The following is a 10302-nucleotide window of genomic DNA, read 5'->3' as shown; positions in this document are numbered from 1 at the left end:
GAAGATAATCCTCCTCTCTGCAGGAGGTTGGACTAGATGACCTTGAAAGGTCCTTTCCAACTCTGTGATTCCATGACTCTGTGTATTGCAGAAGAATTAGAAAAGTACTTGCTAGAGCATAGTCCTTGACCTGCTGTGATCCACAGACACCTGTGCCCTGTCCCCTGCACTGCTGGGAACATGCAGCAGCTTTGCCTGACAGCATCTGGCCTAGATATTCCTCACATCTGCTGGTCTGTCATCTCAGGACCACCTCCTTTTGATCACTTGGTGTCAGGCTCAGACAGACTGGATACAGAGCTCTGCTGGTGGCTGGCACTGCTGGTGGCTTTTCTTTTAAAATTGAAGGAGGGGGGCAAGTTTCTGCTTGGCTGGGGCTTGGTGGTGGGCACATAGGTGGATTCTGAAAAGGATGGAGCCATCTCTGCCCCATCTGTCATTACAGCTGAGAATTCTCAGGGCAGTGATGGTAACAAACAATGACAAGGAGCCTGGTAATCATATTAGTTGTATCATTACTAACAGTATAATCATTATAGTATTGTTACTCCAGAGATTACTATCTCCTCAGGTTTGGGAAGCCCTGAGCACTCCAGTTTGACTAAACCCTGATTTTATGACTCATGTTAACACTCGCAGCTACCCTTGCAGGGGTTTTCATGCAGTATTTCACACCGGGGTGGATTTATGATGCATCATACCTCTGTCAGAAGCTTTGGGAGTGTCAGGAGCTCCAGGCTGCCATTTGGATTATTTTATTTATTTATTTATTTTAACTAAATCTCCATAAATCATTAAAACTCTGGCTTTAATGAATGCAAATGTGGTGCCACAGAAGGCAAGTCAATTGGCTGGAGGCATTCCAGAGCTGGAGTTGCTCCATCACTAGCGGCTGTTGAAAGATATTTCTTCAAGTTCACTCCTGTAAACCACATGGGACCTGAGGTGATCCTGACAATCTTTGGGCTGTGAAGCCAGAAACCTTACTAATGCCCATCAAATGGAACTATCCATTGAAAGAGAGATTGGCCACTGGAATGGGCTGCCCAGGGGAGGTGGTGGAGTCACCAGCACTGGAGGCAATTAGGATGAGACTGGATGGGGTGCTTGGTGCCATGGTTTAGGTGATTAGATGGTGTTGGCTGAAAATTCCCCCTAGGGATTTTTACCAGACTTTGTGTTATCCCACCTCTGTAAGACCCTGTTGCCTTTGCAAACTGGAGCATCACAGTCCATCCTGCCCAACACTGAGAGCTGCATTTGTTATTATGAGAGCAAAGGATGCTGCAAAGGAAAGGATGAAGTGGGAGGTTTAAAGCTAACCCTTGCACGGCTTCTGATTATTGAGTGCCAACCATTGCCAGAGGGCATGGCAGAGCCAAAAGTGTAACCACGTTGAAGGATGGATTAGACAAATTCATGTGTGACACATGCTCTGGTGGCTGTTAAGAGCAGCAACCTCCATGTAAATCTCTAGTTCAGGATGTCCCTGAGGTGCTGTTGGCTGATGGCTCCCTCCCTGCTTATCCTGCTCCCACCCTTGTTGCAACTGCATTGCCATGCTGTACCTCTGAGTTATTGGGAAACAACAATGGGAATTTGCTGCTGAGCATGTACAAAGTGTGTTTGTTTTGAAAGGGATGAGGGGGAACTGTATCTTCTCTTTGAAATATCTCTAAAGGGTCTGAGACCTTTTTTCTCAGGTCTTTCCCATGACGTGATAGACATTGAAGCCTTTCCTAAGGTGGAAATGGAAGTGGTTTCATAGAATCATAGAATGGTTTGGCTTGGAAAGCAACCTGGTCCACTTCTCTTGAAGTCAGCAGGGACATCTTCAAGTAGAGCAGGTGGTTCAGAGCCCCAGCCAACCTGACCTGGAATGGTTCCAGGAATGGGGCAGCTCCCACCTCTCTTGGCAGCCTGGGCCAGTGTCTCATGACCCTCATTGTAAAGAATTTCATCCTTCTCTGCAGTCTAAATTTCCACATTTTGAGTTTAAAACCATCACCCCTTGTCCTGTCACAACAGGCCCTGTTAAAAAAGTCTGTCCTCACCTTTTTTTAGCAGCCCTTTTAGGCACCAAAAGACCACCAGAAGGTCTCCCTGGAGCCTTTTCTTTTCCAGGCTGAACAACCCCAACTCTCTCAGCCTGTCTTCACAGCAGAGGGCTTCCAGCCCTCCCATCATTGTTGTGCTCCTCCAAGATCATTTTCTTGCTCTCCAAGCTTTATTTGACTGAAATAAGATATTACACTGGGAAGAAGCATGGAAAAATCCCCAAATGCCATAATCCAAGGAGAAGACACATTGAAGTTCAGCGCTGCAGCTGTAGGTATGTTCCCACAGAGTCTGAACAGTCCATGGCAACCAGCGGCTCCCTGATAGCATCAAGGTCACTTCAGCCTTGGGAAGAGGGACATTTTGGCTCTGTAGTCTGGGCAGTTCTTTTGTAACTGTTGCTTTTTGGCAGAAAGCAGCCCAGCTTAGCAAGGCCACCCCAAGGGAGTGTATGTTCCTGGTAGGGGCGAGGCAGAGTTGTTACCATAAACACCCCTGGCTGTGCTCTGGGCTGGCTCTGCTGCTTTGGGCAGGCTGGCAGGAGCTACAGGGGCTCCTTTTTCTGCATCCATGTGCTGCACCATGCACAGGAGCTTCTGAGCTGGATGTGAGAATCCTACAGAAATGCAAACAGTAATTAATAAGAGCAATAATTATAACCCAGTTCATTTCACGCTCCAAAATCTAAGTTCTTTGAGCATAACTGACCTGCTAAGCTCTTACTGAAGTGGGACTATAAATTGTGGCCTATCTCCTGAGATGAGTACTGGAACAAGGCACACTCTGAACCTTACCTTCACGGATTGCTCCACTCTTGAATGAGGATCAGCACCTTGGAGTGCTGCAGGTGAGGGTGCAGCCATGGGGAGAGATTGAGGGCAGCGAGGCACCGGAGTCCCACTACTCCTCTGCTCAATTCACTGCAGGGAAAAAGCTACAAAGAATAATCAGAGAAAAACAAATAAAAAAGAGCAAATATGTTGTGGTGTCATGGCAGCTCAAAATTCAGCCACCTGTTGGTGCTAGGGAAATCACCTGTGCTGTGATCTCTGCTTCTCCCGGGCTCGCTGTGCTTTTGGCATCGTGTCTGATGGGAGCTCTTTGTTTAGCAGCAGTGCAAACTCTTCTGCACCAAGGAAGAACTTGCTGAGGTCTTGCAGGGCACAAGCAAGTCACCAACATCTCCAATGAGATCCCAGCAATGCCCACGGTGTATAGGAAGCAGTGCAGAGCATCAGCACAAGAGTTTGGGCTCTGGCTCCAAGGGAGTTGCCATGGTCAACACAGCATGTTTGTACAGCAAGAGGAGATCATTATCAGAGCAACACCCTTCCTCCTGATGTGTTTCTCAAGCATAATGGCTATTGAACTACCCATTTAACACCGCTCCTCTCTTGCTAGGAGACTAAAGAGGTTCTTTTCAGTCACCAGAGTTTCCCTTTTCTTTATTCTTTCTGTGGGATAATGAAGCCTGCTCAAAACCACAACATTATAACCAAGGCATGAACTTTTAATGACTTTATTTCATAATCTTCCTGAAGGTTGCTGTAGAACTAACCCATGGCTTTCAACTCGTTTTGTTGTGGGTTTAAAACGCTGGCACGAGTGTGGCTCCTGATCTCACACACTCTGCCCTTTGCCCTGCCCAGTCCCCCCTGCAGATATGGGTAAATGTTGCCACTGCAGTGTAAGGAAGTACAGACATTTATTGGCAGTGATAGCATCTGGCCCTGTGAACAGGGAGATGGTCATGAGCATCATGGCTGTGTGAGGAGTATATTCCAGCCTGTTGTGTAGCATGCTTGGTGAGCCCTATTGGAAAGATTTCCAGATAGTGATCGATTTTCCAGCCCTGTAATTAGTTCAGAGATCACAAACAGAGAAAATATTGCTCCAGACATTGATTTTTTTAATTGTTCATAGCACCAGAAGTATGTCTGACTGTGAAGCACACCATGTGCTTCCTGCAGAGAAAGACTTTGAACTCTGGCAAAATATTGCTGCTGTAAACACAGGGAAGAAATCACGTGGCTAATTCTGCTGCTCTTTCAGATAAGGCCTAGATCCTACCAGTTCTGGTTGATTTTGAGAATCCACCCTTTGTAGGTCCTCATGCAGAATCAAGGCCTAGAGGAAAGCTCAGACTCTGAACCTGCAAGGCTGGATTGCACCTCAGCTGAGTCAGGATCAGAAGGAGCATCAGCCAGCCCCTGTGGTGTGATCAGGGATGCTCTGATGTCCTGGATCTGATTTTCACCCTCATAATAGTTTTGACTTTATTTGTGCTCTGTTCTTCCTGCCATGCAACTGCCTCTTGGGCACCCAAAGAAGTCCCAGCTCCATGGAACACATCCCATGTACTTCACCAGCATATGCACCCCTCTGAGCTTAACTGGGAGCTCAAAATGACCATAAAGAAGAGGTAGAGCCCTCTGCCCCCTTCCCAAATTCATGGACCCCCATCATGAGGGTCCATGCAGATGCCATAATGCCACCAAAGAGATCTGGCTGCAACCTAGAGGAATACAACATTTCCCAATCCCCTTCTCCATCCTGGTCTCTGCATTGATGCTTTATGGGTTTGACCTTTACACTCTCTATTGCTGCTGGAGCTGCCTGCTAATGCAGTGAATGCCTTGTGTGCACACATGTGCCAGACCTTGCCCCAGCCTTTCATCAGTGCTCAAATTTCACAGGTATCTGATCCTTTCTCAAACAAGTCCCATGGACCACAGCTTGGGCCACACTTACATCCTTTATCCTCCCCTTCCCCTGGCCCTGGAGCAGCAGGAAGTCAAGACTCAGCCTCCCAAACTGGCAAGGTTCACAGGATACAGCTTTAACTTGGTGATCACCACACGTTCCTCACCTGAGCACCCTTGCATGTGACATTTCCTTGTTATAATTAAAGAGAAACTTAATCTGTCCAACTTCTTGCTGACATAGGTCTGGCTTTGCTCTTGGCATGCTGAAAGACATTAGCCAGCAACATAGAATCATAGAATCAATGAGGTTGGAAGAGGCCTCAAGATCATCAAGTCCAACCTGTCACCCAAGACCTCATGACTGCTAAAACATTGCACCAAGTGTCACATCTAATCCCCTCTTGAACACCTCCAGGGATGGTGACTCCACCACCTCCCTGGCTGCAGCATCTCCTGCAGTTGTTCTCTGTGGGGTCCTCATCCTTCCTCCTATGCCCTGTGTCATCACAGAGTGCACCTTGCCACTGGGTGCTTTGTGGCTACTCCTCTTAGTGCTTTTTCTGGGTTTTAATTTTCCTCTAGGAGGGTGAGAGGAAGATTAGAGGAAAGGAATATTAAGGCTGGGTGTGCAAAGCAGTTCAGAGTGACTGCAGTGGTCCTGAGCATTTGAGATTTGTTTTCCCCACTTGCTTACCCAGTGTTTGCCATCTGGGGAGTACAGGGAGCAGCAGGCAGTTGGCCAAGGGTAGTATCTTCTTCCAAAGGCATCCATGGCCAGAAGCAGACATGTGAATAACTATTAGAGACATCTTAAGGCTGCTCTAACCTTCTTTGCACAGAGAGCAGGATGGGCCCCAGCCCTGGCCCCTTGTGGCAGGAGATGCTCACCCCCCAGCTCTCCAGTTTGCTGCTGTCACCCCAGGCTCTCCCCAGCAGCTAGAACCTGCACTTGCACAAAGATGCCCTAGGCCTGCCAGGGCTGGAATGTCTATTTTCTTTCTTGATTCCAGGCAACATTTTTCATCTGTATTTATCAGCTGCAGAAAGAGGTCTCCTCTTCTTTTGGCTTTTCTTCTTTTTTTCCTTTCCTTTCTCCTCTTTCTTCTGAGGATTTTGGATCCTCCTCAGTGAAGTGCTCAAGCTGATCATTTCTTCATGCTGGTGACTCAGTGGCTTCATTGCATACACAGGGTGGGGTGGCCGTGGCTTATGGAAAACAGGAGCAGTTATGAGCCATGAAACCCAAACTTCCTTTACCAAAGAAGCTGTTAGTTCTCTCTAGCAGGAGAATGACACATTTTCTGTGCAGGCAAAGCCAGAAGGCTCCAGCAGGGCACTGAAGTTAGGGAGGCTCTTAGAATTATTTCACCTGATTGCACAACTGTCGCAGGCATTAAACAAATCAGTTGAGTCACTTCTCTGAAAGTCTGCAAGTTAGGAAGGTTGGGCAAACTGCAGAAAAAAAACCCACCCCTACCAGAGAATTTCCAAATTACAGGGGTGTCATACTCTGCCACAGTCACACTGGCAGTCAGACAGTTTGGCTGCTCTGAGATTGCTTTCAGAATCTGTGAATTCCAGGAAGGAAGAAACATTTATTTTTAAAAGCCTCAGATCTTGTAATAATAAAAGTAGTCATACTGGGAATTCTGATTTGGTTAGGAAAGTGCTTCTGCCACTATTTATTTCCCAAACATCCCCAGTCCCACTGAAACCTTGGGAGGTGTCTCAGGGGATGGGAAGTGCTGCAGTCAAAGTAAATTTAATCAGACATTAATGAAGCAGCTGCTCTCCCCTCCCTTGTCTGCAGCAGCTCCTGGGGTGAGCAGCCTTAGACCAGGGCATGAATTCTCCTCCTGCAAGGAGAGAAGGAAAGGAGGAGAAAATGCTGTTTGATTCTTTAGCTCCCCAAGCAATTCTTGGGGTCACCCAAATTCCCGGGAAGAAGGACTGGGGGTGTGGATGAGAGAAATTAATGCAAGCACTTTCCCCACTTCCTTCTGCTCTAGGGTGGGTGGATATACACAAAAATGAAGTATTTCACCCCAAGTCTTTGTGTTAAGTGTACCTCCATTGCAGGAGGGGAGGGGGGCTATCACTGGCATCCCAGCATCACTGCAAAGCACCAGGCAAGCATTAGTGCCTCCCAGCCAGGCACTGTTGGGGTTAGCAATAACACGGTGTTTTGGGGGTTAGTCTCCCTTCCAGAGGTGGGAGGATCTGCAGGACGACCTGCAGGCGTTCTTCGTCTCCTCTGGGAATTCCTACTGGGATGAATAGGGAGGGAACAGCTGAGTTAGCCCAGTCTCACTCTCCCATCTAGTGGTAAAACAAGGAAAGAAGGTCCTGCCAGGAAGAAATGTTAGCTTTCCGAGGCTTTTGGAGGGCATGTCATTGCGGGTTGAGTTAAAGCCATCTTCCCCAGCACTGGGACAGGGAGTGTCACCAGCCTGATCTAGAGGGAAACACAGCAAAATGCAAAAGTGGCTGGGTGCAGCAGAGGCTGGGAGGCTGGGTCCCTGCTCTGGGGAGTGAGCCACAGAGGAGATCATCTGCACGCTGGTGGACACACCCCAGGCAAAGCAGTCTGATTTTGAAAGCATAGAGTTCTTCAGGAAAATAATGTCTTGTAAGCACTCAGGGTGGATGGGAGGTGGAAAGCTGTAGAGCAGCACAAGAGTCAGGTCTTCCCACAAATTGCCTCTTACCTTCCAAGAACCCTTTCTGCTGCTCCAGCCCTGGTACAGACATGGCTTTGCAGCTCTCCCCACCAGCCACTCTGTAAGTGAGCCCCACAGCCACCCCACTGGCTTCCTGAAGAGGCCTCTGTGGTCTCCCCAAATAGCAGAGGGGGAAGGGACAACCTGCAAAGGCTGATTGTACAGACAAGATTAGGTACCCACAAGCATCCTGCTCAGGAAATGTGCTGTCGGAAGTGTGAGCTGGGGGCTGTGCTCGCTCAGCATCGTGTGCAGAGCCCCACATTTCAGCCATGCAACAGCCTCTAAGACCTCTCCTAGGAGATGGTGAGGGGATGCTGCAGCAGGGCAAGGTTGATGGTAGGCTGAACATGAGCCTGCAGTGTGCCCAGGCAGCCAAGAGGGCCAATGGCATCCTGGCCTGCATCAGGAACAGTGTGGCCAGCAGGAGCAGGGAGGTCATTCTGCCCCTGTACACTGCACTGGTTAGGCCACACCTCGAGTACTGTGTCCAGTTCTGGGCCCCTCAGTTTAGGAAGGAGGTTGACTTGCTGGAACGAGTCCAGAGAAGAGCAGCAAAGTTGGTGAGGGGTTTGGAACACAAGCCCTATGAGGAGAGGCTGAGGGAGCTGGGGCTGCTCAGCCTGGAGAAGAGGAGACTCAGGGGTGACCTTATCACTCTCTACAACTACCTGAAGGGAGGTTGTAGACAGGCTGATGATGGTCTCTTCTCCCAGGCAGCCAGTACCAGAACAAGAGGACACAGTCTCAGGCTGCGCCAGGGGAGGTTCAGGTTGGATGTTAGGAAGAAGTTCTATACAGAGAGAGTGATTGCCCATTGGAATGGGCTGCCCAGGGAGGTGGTGGAGTCGCCGTCATTGAAGGTGTTCAGGAGGAGATTTGATGGGGTGCTTGGTGCCATGGGTTAGCTGTTGGGGTGGGTTGGATTGGTTGATGGGTCGGGCACGATGATCTTGAAGGTCTCTTCCAACCTGGTTTGGTTTATTCTAATTATTCTAATTCTAAAGGTGGGTTACTCTGAGCTGTGTTTGATTTCAGCCAGGCCCACAGATCTGGATGGGAAGGGTTTTAGCTCTCCTATAAAACTTTAGGATACCCAAGGTGATCCAGGCCTAAGAAATCCCATTGTTTTTTTTTCCCATGGGAAAATGTGGCTAGCTCCACGAGGATGCCATTTTCCAGACTGGAGACTTGCAAGGCTCTGAATCTGGCATTCAGGATGCTGCAATTCTCACTCCCGTGTCCAGAACTCAGTTCCAGAGCCCCGAGACGCAGAATGCATACACTTTTACAGGAGGTTTATGTTCTCACATCAGATGGAAGGACCATGGTGTCTCCTGGAAGGTTAGATGTCGTTTCATTTTCAAGCACAAGGAGGGTGGGGGGTGAGGGGTGAGAGAGTGGGGTGCGGGGGAACCAAGTCATCCCTTGTAGATGAGCTGTTTACAAACCCCGGAGGTAGGAGTGCTTGACTCACATTGTTGCTTATATAGAAACACTTCCCTGGAGCAGGAGGCTGTCAAATGTGGCCTTTCCAGGGTGTCACCCACATAGTCTGCAGGATGGATAGATTCAGCTGGGAAGAGAACTTTGATCTGAGTGTGGTAGCCACTCCCACATGGTGAAATTTATACGGCCCAGTAACAACAAGAAGAACAACAAAGTAAACCATGTTGGGGAGGATTGGAAGGGCAGGAATTGGTCAAGCAAAATTCCTTCTGCAGAGGGAATGCAGCACTCTGAGTGATTTCTTAAGCAGTTGCTGGAGGAGGGATGCAGGTTAGACCACTATCAACAGGAGACAATGGTGGGGCCAGGCCATCTTGGGGTTTGCACTGAGCTCATGTTGGGCTGTGCTTACTGGACTGGGACATTACTGAGCAGTGCATGCTGCAGCTGCAACTAGGGTGGTTGCTGGCTGAGGGTGCTGAGCACCTTGTGCTGTTGGGGTGCAGCTCAGCCAGCTCATCCCTCAGGCACTCGGTGTGACGGGAGAGGGCAGCCTTCACCACAGATGGATGAGGCTGGGAGGGTAAGAAGCATCTGCAGCCGAGCAGCCCCCACACAGCAGCATCTGTGGCTTTCTAGAAAAGCTTTACTCAGAAAGTTTAAGTGATGCCCAGTGTGGAAAGGGGGATTGTGCAGATGAAAAAGGCACCTTCATCTCATGGAGTCACTGTTGTTGACAGCGGTTCAGCACTTTCCCATCTGCATCCTTTGAGGACGTCCCAAGATGAGATTCACTTGAATGGGTTTGGATAGAGCAAAAGGGAGCAATGCTGACCATGACCTGCTGCTCCAAGAGCCCCTTTCCAGGAGGCTGGTAGATATATATTAGATTTCCCCTTCATTGCAAGCTCATCTACATGCAGCAGAAACCACCAGGCTCATCTGTTTGGCTGTAACTGCCCCACATGTGCCACAGCCTGGGGGACCCAGTGGGGCATCCTGGGCTTGCATCTCCAGGAAGGGCCCTGCAAACCCTCCCTGGAAAGAGTGTTCACTGCTACAGCAATAAAAAAAAAGAAAAAAGTTAATGAAAAGACACACTGGAAACGTGAAAGCACAGTTAATGCTTCTGCTGTGATGCTTCATTTGAGCTGCAAAGAGGAGATAAAGTTCTGCCTCCCACTAGAGGTGTCACCAGGGAAAATTATTCCTTCCTTCTGTAAATGGCATCACATTGTTTCTTCTTTTCAGCTTGCTGCCAGCTTGGTGCCGTGATCTATTTTCTCCTGAAACTCATCTGGGTACCTGGCAGTGGTGATACCCTCTGCCCAACCTCCCACCCCTCAGACAAGAGGAGTACAAAAGACATT

General features: G+C 48.9%; 1 long non-coding RNA gene across 1 annotated transcript; it reads right to left on the bottom strand.

Annotated features, from left to right (window-relative positions):
- Nucleotides 1-2259: 2259 nt before the first annotated feature.
- On the bottom strand, nucleotides 2260-3264 carry LOC137446959 (uncharacterized). Its single transcript, XR_010988767.1, has 3 exons — nucleotides 3094-3264; nucleotides 2853-2978; nucleotides 2260-2674 (listed from the first exon to the last, which is right to left on the bottom strand). It is a non-coding gene; the product is annotated as an uncharacterized lncRNA (long non-coding RNA).
- Nucleotides 3265-10302: the final 7038 nt, after the last annotated feature.

This window comes from Melanerpes formicivorus, unplaced genomic scaffold, assembly GCF_026170545.1.
Source record: "Melanerpes formicivorus ecotype bairdi unplaced genomic scaffold, bMelFor1.0.p_v2 SCAF_19, whole genome shotgun sequence".
Taxonomy (NCBI): Eukaryota; Metazoa; Chordata; class Aves; order Piciformes; family Picidae; genus Melanerpes; species Melanerpes formicivorus.
Note: the sequence above shows the minus strand (reverse complement) of the source record. Positions and strands in the feature narration are given on the sequence as shown.